This window comes from Pecten maximus, chromosome 9, assembly GCF_902652985.1.
Source record: "Pecten maximus chromosome 9, xPecMax1.1, whole genome shotgun sequence".
NCBI classification, from domain to species: domain Eukaryota; kingdom Metazoa; phylum Mollusca; class Bivalvia; order Pectinida; family Pectinidae; genus Pecten; species Pecten maximus.
Window position 1 is genome coordinate 11148006 of NC_047023.1, and position 19309 is coordinate 11167314.

The window sequence follows — 19309 nt, forward strand, 5'->3', positions numbered from 1 at the left end:
TGAAATGCATTGAAACGTGTGTAAATTACGGAATCTGCACAGAGCCCGTAGCTTTTGCCAATGGAGAATGCTCAACAAATACACTTCTTTTGTCTGCGTTTTATTTTACAATCATTTCATGTCTCTCTTATGGTGTTAAAGCAAATCATGAGTGAAAAAACAGGCAACTTTAACAATCATCTCCGATCCATATGATCAGCATACACTGCAGAATGAAAACCAAAGTAATTTCCATCGGTAGTGTTAAAGCCGACATCCAGTCTCCAATGTTTTAATTAAATTAATTATCAACGATTACCCTTGAACACGAATTAAGTTCCAATATAACATGAAATGTCGACACGAAAACACGATATATTGGTCTATTATTTGATTAAAAACAGACCTCCACACACAAACGCGGTGTCTACAGTATTAGCGGTATAGGTATATATGTAAGCCCCCATTACAATTTCAACGTAAACCGATTTGTAATCCGAATCCAGTAATAATCACACATTGTAGGATATCATAATGATGTGACATTGCTGTAAATTGCATTAAAGTTATATATGAATGGCTCTAACGATAGTTACATATTGAACACACTACTGTGGGCGTATATTAGACTCTCTAGACTTTAGCGCGAATTCATTGAATGTCAAGGTAATTGCAATATTGGTGATATTAGCCTTTGGATGATAAGACTGATTTCAAGATTTGAGTTTTCTTGTGCAACCATACGTGTTGAGTTTCGCCACAAGCGTTCAGCCAATGCAACCGCTAAGGTGATTTCAATCGGACAGAAGGACAGACGAACGGAAGGAACAACATACATGTAATTCGTTTACATGTATTGCAATGGTAAGGAGTACGATTAAAGACAAAAACACTATTTATCAGATACACATGTGTGACGTTTGCGGACAAAGCCTGGTGTTGCCTGCTTGTGCCATTATAATTTTCGCTTAGCTGAGCATACATTAATACAATTTACTCGATTATGCCCAGTGTCTCAATTCTCAATTTGCATGAAGATTTTTTTTTTTTTTTTTGCAAATCGTTCTGAATAGAAAACCACCTGGCGTTCAAAATCTCTCTGACGTTTTAACTTCTATATCAAGTGACGTTCCTATCATTCCCAAGTTCCTGCAAGTTCGATTGAATAGGACAGCGATGGTCGAATATGGCTATCAGTACGCCAGAGTTCATTGTGCGGCGACAATACAATGAAGCAATGAGAAAATTAGATTTTGTTAGCTAACGAATCATTAAATCTGTTGGAGATCGATTCATATTTAGTTCATAAAAATGTATGCTATTCAACGTTTCTTTTGATCAGCTGTAAATTATAACTATCCACAATCATACCATCCCATATTTGCCTAGTTATTACTTATTTGGTTCATAGCATATCATTTATCGGCTGATTGATGATGGCACAACAGTATATTCCTATGACTCTGCCTGACAGATCTAGCCAATTCTCATTGTCTCCCTTTGAACAAACAGAGCCGTGCATTGTGATGTGCAGTTGTTATGCAGTGTATCCAATCCCAGACGCAAGGCCAACATTCGCATATACATATATATATATACTATGTATGAAGACAGTCATTCTCCTCAGTCCGGAAATAAACAGGGTTCGTGTCAGCATACATGTACATGTACATGCAAAAGGGGTCGGAAATGTGCTATGGACATGTAAACTCCAGTATTTGGTTCAAGGTTAAAATATTTTAGTATCATAGCGCATGCTTTATTTATCACCAGACAATGTTTGAGAGAAGATGTAGGTCATCGAATCATCACACAACCAGTGCTGGTGTTCATTCTGTTACGGGTTTAATGTCCTCGCAGTAATTTCATGAAGTTATATACATGAATTTTATGGAAGCACAAATAGGGTGCGGAAACAAGCTTAGTCATGATAGTGAGTGTACGAATATTGTTTTAATGCTAGATCGCACACGTCATAATCAAGTCTACTTCAGAATAACGCCAGTCTCTGATAACACCTTAGGGAAACATGACTTTTGGAGGCAACACTTCAAACCACAGTTTGCATCTAACTCGTCTGACCTCTATATTTGTACTGCTTTAGACAGACGCTTTCCTATTAGTACATAATTTTATTCAGACGAAAAATCTCGAGCAGTCTTTTTATCTCAATGATATCGCTATACAGCTTCAGTGTCACTAATGTGTCTGGACGAGCAATGGTTTACATGATGGCATGCAACCATTTTGTATTCATGGTCGGCGATGTGATATTTGCGGTTTGTGCGTTTATCGGGTCAGATTGGGTTGCACCAGCACTCAAATGTACTGTCCGTCTATCACACCAAACCATCTTGTTTTATACATTCGCTAATAGATATTCTGTGGATCTATATAGATCTAGCCGATGAAAACGATAATTGCAAATACCCCATGGTACATGATATCGTCCTGACAACGGATATTGTCATCGCCAAGCCTTTTCAAATGTACAGGGCCTGAATAGATGCGATCAGCGACAAAATTTTGAGTTTAGATGGATATAGAAAAGAATTACAAATTATCATTTTGGAACATCAATTTCCCACCGGACCGGTTATCCTGTCGGAATCTAGTGATTCGGATGACGCGACTAAATGACCTACAAAGAACGCACTTGCCGATATTGTCCGGGGACAACTATCCGGTTAGGTCTCGGTCGCATCATCAAATAAACATGACACACTATACATATACTCATCGGTTTAAGTAAATTGACAAAAAATAGACAGGCATTTCTTTTATTGCATTGCGTAACACGTATACCAGTCATTAACAATTAGGGCATCGCGGGATCAATACCATTGTTGCAGTAGAAAGTCAATTATGAAAATTAAAGAACTGGCCACTTAGTAATAATCATTTTGAGCTACTTCCAGAGGCATGACCATTTTTGATAATCCGTCTGTAGGTGTTGGCGAGTTTCGCTGACTGCTTGTTTGTCATCACTTACTAATAATAACCTGTAAGCTCGTTCCACAGGCATAGTGAATTTAACAATTTGTCTTTGGCTGCTGGCGAGTGCCACTGACTGTTTTTGTGTCATAATTGGCGCTGTCTCTTGCAAATATTAAGACGTTGCTCTCTCGCTTACTGCATGCACTTACCAAACTGGACTCTGGTGACGTATCTTGTATCGGTGATACAAATTAAATTTTCTGCATTTTGGCATGCTGTTTGAAATGCTTAAATCAGTTGAAACTCATAACTATAATCTGTCTTATGGGAATGATTTTGTTACAATGCAACGTCTTCGAAATAGATATGTGTGGAAAGATGTCTAACTGGACACAAAGAGACGATAACAATGGTAACGAAGAAAAAGCATGCAAGAACCAAAGAGTCAATAGGAAGGAAGGAGGAAATTTAACACGTCTTATATTTTCCGTTTGCACATCTGAATTGTGATATTTTCTTCCGTCATCTGCGATATTTCCTGCTTTGCCTTAATGGGTGGTACTGCCACAACTGTTGTGAATCCTCTTTCTACGACATGCAAAGTATGTACTCTTGACACAAGGTTAACGTGTTTGGACATTTGTCGCATATACATGTTACACGCCGTATAGGATAAACATCTTCATATTTATAAATAACCATAATCATGACAACAAGTAATAGTAAAATTCCTCATGTTTGAAACAAGAGAGGTTGTTTACCTCATTGCTACCGCAAAGATCTTTTCGCAGTTGACAGGGCCACTGGCCTGGCTTACATAAAAATATAACGACCTTTTCAACAAACCAGCTCACCTATGATGATGGCGAATTGACCAGTTCTAAGCACCAACGTATTGGAGGCTAAATTGAACACAAACATTTAATCCATGCATCAATGTTTTAGATTTTTGGTTGTGTCAGCTTTGTGATTGAATCCATGATTAGCTTCAAGGGTATAATCGATGATTCACCAGGTATAATACTGTTATCAACGTGGATACACACTGAGAAACAAAATAAATAATCAAAACAATAAGCCACGAACACAGTTACACATTTAGTATCATATCTAGCTAAGATATTGGACGAATCTTTGTTTTATATGCTTTTATTATGATATTTCAATGTATTTATTTTTCGTTTTTGGCTACGACATGTGTACTGCTGAATAAATAAAGCAACGACTGCAATGTAGGTAAAGTATTTAAATTGCAAACACCAGTGTTTAATTGTAATGCAGCTTGATGTCTATGGAATTTTTATCGTATTTCAAAACCCAGGACGACACGAAGTGAGACAGGAATGAAAGAGAACGATAAAGAAAAAAAAAAACCAAACGATAAGGCCTGCAGATTAGTTCAGAAAAATAATCTCTGAAGTTGACAACCTGTACAAATATGCCGGACATATTCAATGATTAGTTGATGTTTAATTAGCTGATATATTTTTTATTTGAATTTCTATGACTTCTTTCAAGCCCGAATAATTAGTGGATTAGACGTTGTCGGTGCTGCACGTTTAAAGTGACACTGGCACTCTCGTCGTTTGATCTATCAGGCGCTGTATCTTGTGATGTTGAACCTTAAATTCTGTACTGATAGCTCTAATACGTGCAATGTCTGATCTCCTATATTAATTCCAGAATGTCAATGGCTTGGCATTTTTTCACGACCAATCCTATCCTTTTGAAGCAATTGTGATTAAATCATTGTCTTCGAATCAATTGTTCATTGCAGTCTAGTTGATTAAGTATATGACTTCGGTATACTGCACTGTCTATTATATTGTATCAGGATTGTATGCTGATAATTGCATCTTTAAGGTTCCACAACACTATAAAAAGACCAAAAGACAACACTATTGTAAAAAATGTTACAATAGCAAATAATAACGAACATATGTAAATATTGATGCAAAACATATCTTGTGGAACAGACAGATATTTTACCGAGGCTGTTGCTCAAGTATAGCCGTCAAATGAAGCTAATGGTTATTTGTAATACAAAACCCTGGTCAAATCACATTCAGGATTGACCTCATATATTGTTTTTCCGTCGATAATGCAGCCTCCATCTCTCTATGTAAAATGTATCTCCTTCCGCTCCTCTGTACATCGTCCAGCTATATCGTCTTGCGTAACTCCCATATTGCCCTCTCGCCGATCGTTCCTCAGAATTGTCTGCATGGCTAGTCTAGTGTGTTGTCTGATAGTCTAAGGTTCACCATTCGATAGCTGTCTGAGTGTCGTTGTCCGTCCATCTTTAATGCAGCGTCAGCCTCTCCTGTCCTCCAGATCCCCCTATCTGATATGTAGATCATTTCTACGACTCTCCTGTCATTTCTATCGTTCGTATGGTATTGAAGCGAAGTATGGGGAGTAACTGCTATAAGAGCTACTACATTATATTAAAATGTACTCAGGTGAGAGGTGAATTTCTACTTAGCCCAGCTCAAAAGAGTTCGAAGAATTAATATTCCATGAACAATCGAAATCTGCGGTTTCATTGGTAACTGTCATGTTTTTCACGTGTAAAAATATGACCTTAATTCATCAACCATTAAACTAGCGCTACTCTTGTATCATCTTCTGTGTCTTGGTGTTAGATTAACGTTAAAGAATGTAGGTTTACGTGTATACCTAGTTGTATCAATAGTATAGCTATGTATAGGGTTTACAAACATGCATAATCATAAGGTTCCTAACAATCTATGGATATTGTTATGAAAAAAATATCTACCAATTGATATAAATAGTGTAGTTACCAACCTTAATATTGAATTTACTTGTAATTGATACCGAGAAGATTTTTTCATCGAAAGCAGCAATATTGCTGTAAAACGAGGATACATAATCAAACTACTAAACTGCAGTCAAAATGTCTATAGTATGAAACTCCTTTAAATGTAGGGAGGGAGAATTGAAGATACGGAATCTTGTGGTTTTAATAGAAATCCCCAAATGAATTCATTCGAGTCACATTTACTTCCAATACAGAGATAACTCGGCTATTTGGGTCAATATCACAAATAACAGTAATAAAGTTTAGAAGTGAATGCCGGCCTTTCTTAAAATACGATAACAATACCATTATTTGTAAAGTCACGCACTGTATGTTGACATTCCCAAGGTTAATGTTCAAATTATAGTAAGCATTGAAATTGAATCCGATCTTCTGTTCCCCGAAGACTTACTGTGTCATTCAAGTCTATATATGCCAGGTTAATGATTTGGGGGCAACGCACAAGCCTTTTACACTTGTAAGTGTATAGAGTTCCATCTAAAATCATGAACATTTGCTAGCTTTACACATATTTGGAAAAATGCTTCGTGACAAAAACATTTCTAAAGTTAACAAAACTTAATATTGAAACTCAATTCTACAATGTAACAACCAGAACGCCAAATGTCGTAAAAACAGACGATAATTAACGATTGAAGTAGTACTTTTCAAAGTAAATGAATTTTGATTTTTGTCTTTTGTCGCGGCCATCCGCCAACTCATGTAAACTAAAACCCTGTTTGATGTAGATATGCTGAATGTGCTAACCAAGCAGTATAAGCTTGCCCCATTATTGAGGACTATTGAGTTATCAACAAATGATCTGTTTGATTGCGTTATTTGTTAAGTGAGAGTACGTGTAACATTATTTAAAGAACATGTTTTCCTGACATTAATATTCGAGGTCATGCAATAACCTTGGCTGTTTGGTCATTTCTTGTGTGTAGTGTTGTAGTGGTAATTTTGTCACGATGATGTTCTGTACGTTGTGAGATGTAGATGGAGAGATTATCGAGGATCTGATAAGGACGTTACTTCATCCTAGTTATCTCAACATCAGACTCGCTCATTGACGCTCACGTGTGGTGGAAAAGCCTGTCGATGTTCATTAACATTAGTAGAGTAGATACAGATCTGAACATAACACAACAAAACCAATGATCAATGATGACTTTAAGTGTGTTTCATTGTTACTAGATTTTATGTTGGAAGACAAAGTATAAAATGTAATTATTTCATCTCAATCATTTTGGTATTGGCATTGTTTAGAGAGTGGGCAGTCATTGGTAGTAGGTAATGCTGATGTAGTTATCGATACACTGGACATCGGATGTATATTGTTACAGATGAGAATCAATCGGAAATACATGTTACATTCCAGAAATAGTATAGTTGATTTGCCTGGTTTATCACTACTTGAGCAGCCAAGGTGATTTTGTGGTGGGGTCTCCATGTAGTAGTCGATGACTACTTCACAGAACCAAATACGGGAGGCCTGCCGTATGCCATGTAGAGCAATTAACAATTATGGTAAAGTATCTTGCCCAGGGACAAAACAGCAGCTGCACAGACGGCCAGTTTCTCAGCTTCCCGCGAAATTGTATAAGCAATATCTATAAAGTCTAGTGCATGTAAAATACGAGATATATAAACACGTTTGGAACAGCTGTAAACTGTTTCCTGTCTTGTTAAAGTAATTGTTTTTCAAATAACATCATATATGTATCAAATAATAGGATGCTTGAACGAACCATCGTGTTGCATGGTATACTTAGATGCCGTTTGATTGAGACAACCGAATACAATGGATGGTTATATGTCTCATGACTCGCCACAAAGCCACAGGCAACTGATGTTGTACTTTTCAATGGATGAAACATGGTTCATCGCGTGACTTCGGCTACCCCCAGTCACCGTAGTCGGCAGCCGATGACCAGCAGGATCGACGCGTCGACAATTAAACAAGAAACTGTTTGATATAGTGTATACCCCACAATATATCCGGACATTAGTGGTGTGGGGAATATATGGAGTAGGTAAATGTTTTATCGTGTTTGTTGCGCAACAGTCATGATCATGTTTATTTTGTATTGTTTTAACGTCATATCAGCAACTAACATCAAACCAATTATACTTTTAGTCATAAATGAACATATTGAATCTAAGTTAAATATCAAGTTCTAAATCGCTTTTGATCAATCTTGGGCAATAACTTCTTAAACATTTGATTTTTGTATTTTTTTTTACAACAAACGTCATTAGAAACTTAAGGAACGAATACACTCTCGTGCAATGGAAGCTCTTTCCTTATGACTGAGCTTCGAAACATTGTATAATCCTTGATGGCTGGGTTATGTTATTGAAATCCTACGTCTTGTTTTGAAAATGTCATATGTCCCTTGTTTTAGCCTAGATCGACGATATCTCTTACAACACACAAGATGTTGAAGGTTCCAAAAACACATTGCATACTTTCACACTTCCTCCTCGATGTTTGAAAACTTGAGTACGTACAAATTACAGTTTCGTTGTTTTAAGATATTATTCGCTATTTTTGCCAAAGCGTTGGTTTAATCAGCCATTAGCGTTGTCCATAAATTATGTATTATGAGCTCCTTAAAGTAAAAATGTTAGACTGATACTTCATTATTAAAGTACCGAGCGACAACCACGCATTGTCGAGCCTATGCTTTCATTTGACATTTGCATTAAATACAAAACGTCTCGTACTTAATATTAGGTTTACATTCAAATGAAAAGATCATGTTAGGGAAGCGGTATAATTGACCAATAAACACATATTGAAACCCACATATAACTATAGCACTTGAGATAATAAACCGATATATGTGCGTTTGTAATATCATAGAGTGTACCCGTATATTGTAAATATACGTGAGAGGCATCAATATACCTGCAGAAATTGTCAAAGAAAATGTTCTTGTGGAAGAAGTTATTTGTACACGAATAAAAATGTGTTCGACAGCAGAACAAAACATCGATATATACCGATTTCAGTCAGAGAAGATGACAAGCGAGCGTAATCTGAAACTAAAGAGCAGACAAAATATGCTGCGTCGGCACACGCGGTGAGGACTAACGACAGTGGGCTCATATAATTGGTTGATTGGAATTAACATGTAGTTGCATGCAAATTCTCCCATAAAGATGGTGATATATTTGTCGTCAGCGAATACACAATAAAAGAAAGTGCATGTGATTTTCTCCGAGACAGCCGCATTTGCTCTTTTGTATATACAATGTAAATGTGATTTTAGAAGATATCAGTATTGCCTTTTCTTTTTTGACAACAATCTCTTTAAGGGCATCATAGAAACATATCTTAGGTCGGCAAATAAATAATAAAAAAGGGCTTGATATACGCTGAATTTAAAAACAAAGAATTGTGTTATGTGACCAGATTCAGATAACGACCATACAACCAAAACTGTTTGCTCTTTGCTTGTTATTCAGATTCTCAAAGATGTCACAAATGATTTATGGTGGTATCTACAGAATATGTATCTACGCTATCTTGCTTATGTCCGGCATTTTAGTGTGATATCGGGGGAAAATGTGTATAATATTTCCATTACATGATTCGAAAAAAAGACTACGTGATTTGGCGACTTTTCAAAATCTGCGAAATATCTTGATCCTTAAAGATAACGTACATAGCTTTTACTGGTTTCCAGGTACATTTTGAAGAATCGCAATTCGAGTAAGAACAACTATTTGTATGTTTGGTTCTTTCTGCTTATATTCTTATCTTTACCTCTTCACTCTATAAGATTTTTTTGTTTCATCTTAATGGGCTATTAGTCGCTTGTGTAACATTTCCAATTGAACAGTACGCAATGGCCTCTGCCTAACTCTGTGTACTGAAATAGATGCGCAAGGGAATGGCCCATTTTTAAAACCCACAGTATAGAAATCCTCCGCCACATTCCATTATTGTAAATGTGCATCGCATGGACTTGTTTGCTGTTTGGAATTGGTTTCCTGAGTTGTTTGCTGGTGGGTTAGCGACATCTTATTTTTTGTTAATGACCGCTTTCAAGTACATGAGTAATATAATGTAGACATCGTCTTTATGTGACCCTAATAATTGATAAATATTTAACTTGACTAGGCATCGCAAGTATGTGATAACGGGATGAAATGATTAAATACCTTTCACGATAGTTTAATGGAAACGAGTCAATATTTCCTTCCTTTCAACAAGAATTGAAACAAATGAAAAAAAGTATTTTTCTTTACAAATTCCATAACAAACGGAAATGGACGTGCAATTCCGCTTATAGCATAGTTAAGGCGTATATGCCGGACGCATCTGGAATTAGAAAACCAACATCCGATATTTTTACGTCATACGTCTTCCGGTGATCACTTCACACTGCACTTGACTCCTTCAGGCTTTGCGTTAGAAATGAAAACTATTAAAGTAGCTTTTATTTTACCAATCAAAGATCAACTAGTGTAACAGTGTGTTTCTATTATATTGATGGCGTGGTAGTTAGAAAATAAACCTACTTCCGTAACGGCCCGAACGCGAGTGAACGAAGTATTGTCAAAGATAGTGTGATTACATAAGTTCGAAACGTGAATATTGTCAACAGGGGGCAATATCGTAGAGGCACGTCGGTCTAGTGGTAAGATACAGGTCTACGAGTCCGAAGAATCTTTAGCTCGAGTCCCAGCAGAGGCGCTGTGTTGTATCATTGAACAAAATACTTTACTCCGTTGTGTTTCAGTCAGGTCAGCTGTAGTACGTGGTTGAGATGTGCAAAAAATGTCGTGTGCAAGTTGTCAGCGCCGAAATGGAATCTTCAGCAGTATTCTCCCCAGGAAGTTGGGAAAGACATTGGCTAGTCGCTAAATGCCCCAAAGACCATGGATAATAAGTTGTAAACTGGATTTAGACGGCTATGTTGGGGTGATAGAGCGGTACATCAAACTCCAAATTATTAATATCATTATAATTGGTAGAAGTGGTGATAGTAGCAGTAGTTTAAAGGTCAATGTCACCATTGAACCCCTGATCGAGGTCAACATATTTATTGACCTACTGATGCCTTCCGAGATTCCTAATGATTCGTGTTGCACTATGAAGGAAATAGGTAATTTTGTAGGGCTGAATTATTTTGCCAATAGCGACAGTTACACGGGCTTTTAAATGCTGCCGATACTCCTCCATCGTTCCCTACACAATAAGGGGTAATTCAGGTTTGATAAAAAATTATAGCGATGTTTGGTGAACCGTTGATTTTCCCGTACAACGCGAGCATTGCTTGGTATGTTGCAATGCACCCTTGAGATATTAGCTCATCGGAATGTTCCCGGCATGACCTCCAATCCTTACACTATTTCATTTCACTAACCTGGCTTGTTTGAAATACTCTTTTGCAACCTTCTGTACACAACACTGAAATATAATCTAAGAGATGTCTTCGACCTATATTCTACTGTATTGAAGACAAAATAATATCCATGATAGGATATGGCAACGAGTACATCAAACTAAATTATAAAACGGTGCCATATCAATAAGAAAATCCATAACAACATGCTTGCACTACTTAAGTCCTCTCCCCACACATGAGTTTAAAAAGTTCGTATTCAATAGGTGAAATACAACTGGGCCGTAAGACGCCATCCCGTATCTGTAGTCGTAAACTTCACGAGCGTTCGTGTAACTATGCAATCCAATCCTCACAAAATAACTGAACTGAAATTGTCCTTTTTTTAATCTATGAGTTATGATTACTATTTTATTACTACTTTGGGATTTAGAAATGGAGATGCTGACGGCATCATTGCGCCGTAATCATCTGTATCTCAAGTACAAACCAAAGTGCATTTTCTTAGATCTCTCCAAAGACAGACAGGATCTGTTGTTTAAAACTAAGTTAGCATTAATAACGTTACAATTTCCTGAATACTGAATTAATATATTCAATATCCCTAGACATCAATGCAAATGTTAATTTTAATTATAAGTGTCAATCATAAAGCGTCCTTCATTTTGTAATTTGAAATTTACAGGGACTTTTTTAATGCCGTGCGTATATGCTACAGGCTAACAAGCGTGCAGGTTTTCCTGTTTTGAATATCGAAGTAAACGTTTTGTGACTGACGGCGTGTTAAATACTACATAACATTTTGATAGCGCCATGTGAGGTGTTGACAGAGTGGTTATAAAACCGTCACCTCTTTTAAACACAAGAGCGGTTTGCAAAGAGAAGATAAATGGCTAAGTTCTGTAAAAAAACGAAACGTGCCACTGTCATAGACAACATTCGTACACATAAACATGTAGATGACAGTTGACATCACACAATAAAAAGCCATGTTTGAGGTGACTTAATTATTTTAGACTTTATCTTCCTCGCAACATCTTAGGTTACATTAATACGAGTTTGTAGGAAATATTCTCCAGACAGAATCTACAGCAGCAATAAGAATACAACCACAGTGACGCCGCCTATGTTGTCACGAATAGTGGTTTGCAATACTGTTTGGAATGTGCCAACATCTGAATGAAAGTGATTACGCATGTTGTCTCATTTTCTTTATTTCAACATATACTTTCAACATGTGTTTCGACCAGCAGGATTAAGTGATGAAAGCATTCGCTTGTGAATTTATACCTCAATCCAAACTTTCGTCTTAAACTACCATTGCTATAGTGTGTCTTGGTGATGATAGTTTAGTGTGATTGAGCTGAAAATGTACTCTTATGTTTTTCCATGGTGTACCTATCTTCAGGTGATATATATATATACATACTTAAAAGCACTACGTAGCAGCTAAATGCGATGAACTAACGCAAACCTAATAAAAAAGACCGGAATGAGGCAGTGAAAAGGCACAGACCGACAACAATGCAACAACAACATTTAAATGAGTAAGAGACAGAAATAGTGTGACACTTAAAACACAAGAAGAGTGATTTAATTCAGTTTACAAGACTGTCTGTTATAGCAATAAATCTAATGAAAATATATAACTACTAGGTATTTCAATAAGTGGTTATCTGTTTAGAGGACAGAAAAAAACTATCCCGACTCTGACAGATATATATTCAAATCGATTAAAAGCGAAGTAAAATAAGCAAAATTTGCAGAGGATAAAGATTGGCAATTTCAATAACACATATATCAGTGGCGTAGGAAGCGGGGGGGGCAGGGGGGGCAATTGCCCCCCCACTTTTTTCAGTGGGGGGGCAAACATATCTTTTTGCCCCCCCACTTTTTGACATCCAAAATCTAAAAAAAGGGGATAAAACGCGAATTTATATATTCATTTCGATAAATATCTGTATATTTCCGAACCGATAATGTTTTCTTGAAGGCAACGATAAAAACTTTATCTTGTACATCCGGAACATTCCGACTTTTATACTAGTATATCAATCCTCAGACCTGTGTAACAGCCTGGTAAGTCAATATTTATATCTTTATAAGAAATTTTGCTCAACTTCATCACATAGATTCAATAAGTTGATGATAATTTGTGAAGTTAATTGAGTTCATAATGAGAAAAAAGACAGAAACACAACATGAAGAAGAATGCGCGGTTTTAACGTGAATAGAGTGATACTTATTACCGACAGGTACGAGGAAATACAAAAAAAAACCGGCTCGCGCCTACGGCGCTCGCTTTATCACTAAATTACTGGCCCCCCTTTCGATTGCAGATCTACAGGGGGGCTTCGCCACCCTGGGACCCGCTGGGCGGCCCCCAGACCTCTCGCAAAAAGGAAAAAAAATCGGCTCGCGCCTACGGCGCTCGCATGATCACTTAATTACTGGACCCCCCCTTTCGAAAACTCCTGGATCCGCGCCTGATCCCGAATTATTGGAAATGTACTATATTCATTTTCCGCGGAGGGCTTAGACCCCCTTGACCCCATATCAGGGCGCTGCCCTGGACCCGCTGGGCGGCCCCTCGGACCCCGCAAAAAAAAAAATCGTCTCGCGCCTACGGCGCTCGCATTATTAATAAATTACTGGACCCCCCCCGCCCTAGGCGGGCCTGGTGATTCATGTTTTGCTATATTTAATATATATATATTCTGATTTGCGTAAATAACTTATTTTGTACTACATAAATTATCAAAACTATCATGGGATGTTGAAATGATAATTATTGGCTAATTTTGCGGAGATGGCATACGATTTGTTTAGTGTGTAAAATTAAAGGTTAAAAAAATTTTTGCCCCCCCCACTTTTTGACGACTTCCTACGCCACTGTATATGTTTTAATTATGATTACTGTTCGTTTCGTACCGAAAAACCAACATCGTAATGTATGTGCTTTTTTACACTGCTCGGTCATTGCTCCTATGACGTCACCAAAACCCCTCGTAATTTGAATCGGATATATATATATATCCTTGTTTGCTCTTGTGAGTTGAATGCAATACATTTAAGACATATTTTGCATTAGATGGAGTAACACTACATATTTAAACCTTCATCAATTAAGTTGAAAAGTTAAGTATGTTAAGATATGTTGGTCATGTAAGCATTTTGATAATGGAGTAATGGAGACTCAGTTCATTAGAGTAAAAAAAAATAAAAACAAAAAAAAAACCTAATTCCATTCAGTATTCTGGAGTGTGCAACGAGGCTCCGGAAGGATAACGTTGAACTGCATGCATGCATGCTACAAAATATTACCCTGACGAGACGACACTGGGAACGCGAAAAAAAATCATCTCCATCACGAACGCATCATAAAACAATCAGTTTAACTGCTTGGTATAATTTTTGGGCACTTCAGTAGAATTCACCAGGCCAATTTGTAATTTCAAATTTAGGAGATAAAACCCGTTCGTGCCCAGTGAAGAACGTGACAAAGGCACCTAATGGATTGTGTTTAATGGAGCATTGAGAGAAAACGTGTGTTAATTAGAACCCAGACGTCACCTAGTACATCTCACAAACACTGTACAGGGGCACAACTGAGAATTAAATTTTATGTTCTTTGATGAAAAAGGTGCGCGTTCATCGGCTGTAAACGTCAGACAGACTGACATGGGGATGCACTGTGTGGGCATTACTCTTGTGATTTATCTCCTTGTACGCATGTACAGGTAGTAAATAAAATGTGAAGATATTTGACCTTACAGTAAAGACGTGGTAGGAATGACTCCGTTCATGCTCACAACAGCTAAGACCATAAAGACGGTAGCCAACGGCGACAGGCAATTTACTGCATTTCTTGTCTTCGGAAAAGACCTTATTAAATGACCAATCAAAACGACTTAACCCACAACCTCAACATCTCCCTCCAAACTCCAATCCCCTTCCAAATATAAAGAGCCAATGCCAGAGCAATTTATGTATGATCATTTAAACCTAGGCCCGAGTCATGGGCATATCAAAGCAATTTAGCACAGCAGAAAATAAGATACATTAGCTCATCATTGATAGTGGGGTGTTTTTCAAAGATCACAACACTAGTTGATGTTAGATAATCATGTTTAATTCCTAGAAGTCAATGCTTAACATTTGTCCCTAGACTGACGTGATTTAGGAATTATCCATGTGTAGCATCTGCGTAGTAACCCCAGAAAAATGTTTGTCATCTTTAGTGACGCGTCCCTTCCTTCCTTATCTCAGAAGAATGTCCTTTATTTGATGAATAAATTCAATTCACGATAGATATATCTTTACGTACGGTAAAAAGTTACCCTTTTTAATACACCCTACTTCCTTGGTTACACAACCATGCTTATATTAAAATCCAAGCTATGATTAGGACATCAGGGAGGTTGCAATCACATTATAACAGGTGAAGGTCATTGTTTAACTGATTTTTTAATTTCACATTGTTCGTTTTAGAAAAGCATACATGAAACTGTGATCTCAAATACTGATGGTGATGATGGAGAAGTTTCGGTATTCCCACCCACATGATGGATAATAATACTACTTATGGCACTTGCAATAAATAATAAAACTATATCATATTAACGGGATGTTTGTTTTCTCTTACAATATCAATATTTTGGTCAAAAATAATTGTAGAGCCATCACACAGGTATTCCGTCCTTCTACGTCAAGTGGTGGTAGTTAAGCAAATATGTCTCCTAAATATTACGTAAATGGTTTTCTGATAGTTTGTGGCCCACGTAAGAAATAAATCCATGCATCCTTTATACATCAGTAACGAAGCGTGTTTTTTTCCGCATGTTGTGGTATCAGGCCTGCCAAGCCTTGGACATGCGTGTGTGTGTAAGGCATTGACTTGAGTCAAGTACAAATAGGTATACCTTTAGATCAATATGTAAGCGTTCGGCTGTCTTTGGTTCTATTTTACGGTAAATTTCCCGCATGCTACATTAATACGTAGTCAGATCTTAGACAGTTGTCAAAATATCATATATAAATTGTTTTATTAAACTCGAACGGATGTAATATGTCACTCGTTTATTGACAACAAATTAAATCTTGTTTCAGGGAACGAGGATGGAGCAGACAATCTTGGATGATGTATCCTCCCAGCAACCGATTAACTTGAACGTTTTTTGTTTCATGTTGTGGGAATCCGTTATTGTCATTCAGTGACATCTGGGAAGAAGCTCCTGTGAGATCGACGGGAAAGCAACTGCGAAAAGTGAAAACAATACAGAACTCAATTTTCCAAAAGATTGAAATGCAGATAGCAAATCAATAAATAGTTCTTCAGTGTCCTGTTGTCAAAAGACGGAAATAGCGCCTCTGTTAGTCGCCTATTACATGTACCGTCATTTTAAACACTCAATATTCACATATAGAGGGATTCAACCACTTGATGGAGGAATAATGAACCAGGCATAAACATGTTAAAATGTGAACTCTGAAGCCTTTTGGAGTACAACAATAATTTTGTCAAATTTAGCCACTAAAACGTGTTAAGCAAACAGCTTTGGTCACTCTGATATGTTTTATTTATTGTGTCTCGTTTAGGAAAATATTTGAACGTGGACAAAATGAAAATGTAAACAGCCATAATAAATCAAATTAAAAAGAAATGTAGCAACAGCATTTCAGAAATCCAATTGAACAGTTAGGACCGATTTTGTGTTCAAGGAAAATGCATTCATTTATACGTGAGGAACTAATATCTCCGTATAAATGTTGTCTTCAAATGATGTGTATTAATATAATTAGCTACATCCTACGGTTGAAGAGAGCTCAGAACGTCGTCAGAAAGAAACGTGTTTACAATATTAACATTTTATTAGTAAATCAATACAAGTCTTTGATTTATGAGTTCCATTCATATAAAAAATAATTTTAATCAAAATATCTTGTAAGCGAGCAACCATTAATATCCATGATCCTATTATATTTGTGTTGTAACAGCACAATTAATTTTCCCCATTCTTTATGAATTATCACCCAATAATTTATCATGTCTGCAATTAGAGCCCTCGTAAATAAAACAAACCTTGAACTGTTTGATGTTGGCTGGGATTGGTTTTAAGGACAGTTAAATTGTTGTAGGATTCGTGTTTTTCTTTCTCAAAGCAGATATGATACAATGAAAGATGATTGTTGTTACGAGGTATTTATAACAAAGAATCCAATATAGAATTAAATAAGATGGTGCTATGGAATGCAAGGATAGCTAAATTGTTTTTGGATGTATTTTATATTCTTAATTAAAATATGACTCAATGACAGATTATAAGTGTTACGACATGGTTTGAAACAATGTCTGTCCAATATCGAATTGGCTAGCTTAGAGCGACATGGAATGCCAGCTAAAAATATTAAAAAAAAAAAAAAAAAAATTGAATGCAGATATCTTTGTACTATCCTATATAACTGTTGTTTTTAAAATTACACATCTTACTTCAAGAGTATCCAGTGATTCAATAAAAAAAGTGGTCTACTGTATCAACACATGAGAAACCTTACATGTAGGTTTGTATTTGAAAATTTCATAGTGGTTGATCAATTTTGTCCTGTAATACATAAAAGCATTTGTAATGTGAGAGTTTTTTGTTTTTGTTTTTACGTTCTTTTAACACGAATGGTCATTAAGGGACGGTACCACGGCTCATTTAACACAATGGGACGCTTGTTTGATTGCATTTATTCTCACAATCATGCCATCTAGGTGACAGATACATCCCCGTGGCGTCTGTTATCAAACAATCGTTTAATTGTTACATTTACATGTATTTATGTTAAAATCTGCCTTTCTTAAATAATATGTTCTTTTTGTCCACCCATTTCCCTTGTCTGATCATTTGAAAGAATGATATCTTTAAATCAAATTCTTGTCCGTGATTGAGAATCTTTTGTCGGTGAGGAAACCAGGTTCCAAACAGTATGTGCAACTTAGGCAATCTTGTTTGATATAGCGTATGTCAATGATATAGAGTCCATTCAGTGTCTACATAGCACTGCAATAAAAAAAATTGATATTACGGAGCCAGATTTTTTCGAAAGTATATTATGAACCAGCTACCACATATTGTACTCTGATCTGGAAAGGTTGCCAATTCAATTAACCCTCGGTAACAACACCATGATCAATCGAAGGGTGTTGTGAATATGATCGTGATATTTCGGATGATAAATTTATTACATAGTGATAAACTAACTTTATCTAGAAAAATATATTAAAAACAACTGCAAAAGCAAATAAATAACACAGAAAGTCAATAACTCGCTCAAAATATAATATCAATCATCGGGCAAATGACAATCGTATGTATAGTAGTCAATATCTTTGTCATTTCAGTGAACTTGTTTAGGCTTCAATTTTTATTCTTTAATGGGTTTAAGTTGCGGACATTTTTATTTAATTCTATTTGAAGTACGCAAATGCATTAATGAGTTCCGATTTTCCTGCATGTTATTGTATGCTTCAATCTCCGGTATCACCAATCCCTGAAAGGCTTCCAACTGGAACTTTCACAAATTTCATTTTTAGTTTAATTTCGATTCCTTAAAATTCACTGTTAATTTTGAAGATTTATTTTAAATCTATAAATATATTTTATTTTTTTGTCTGGCTGTCAGTCCTTCATGTAGTCCATTGGCACATTATCACGGATTCACAAAAGCAAGGCCTGTGTCATGTGTCAAAATTACACATAGTTATAGGTCACTCTGACCTTCACTTTGACCTTTGTCCTACACCAAATATTCAGCATAACAGATAAAGAGTGTATGTGCAATAAGGCGCAGAAGTAAATACATACTAATCCTCCCATGGGAAACTTGCGGAAAGTGGACACATGGTCTTATTCGGGCTCTATAGCCTTGATAGAGACGATATGTCATGTGTCAAAGCAAGGTCACCCTGATCTATATTTTAACCTTTGGTCTACAACAAAGATAAAAAATGACTATTGATTCACTATTTCTACACTAATTGACAATATAACTCAACGATTTGGCAATTAATTCACATACATGGTATATGATTGTGTCAAAATTAAGTCGCTCTGACCTACATTCTGACCTTCTTTCTACATCAAAACATACATATCTGGCTCTATCACTGCACGCCACTAGAATCCATGCTTGGGGCTTTGGTTCACCTAGATTGAGCATAGTGTCA

The 19309-nt window shown here is 36.5% G+C and overlaps 1 long non-coding RNA gene across 1 annotated transcript; it reads left to right on the forward strand.

Moving 5' to 3' along the window:
- The first annotated feature begins 608 nt into the window (after positions 1 to 608).
- On the forward strand, positions 609 to 17506 carry LOC117335050. The gene is made up of 2 exons (XR_004534278.1): positions 609 to 843; positions 16207 to 17506. It is a non-coding gene; the product is annotated as an uncharacterized LOC117335050 (long non-coding RNA).
- The last annotated feature ends 1803 nt before the right edge of the window (positions 17507 to 19309 follow it).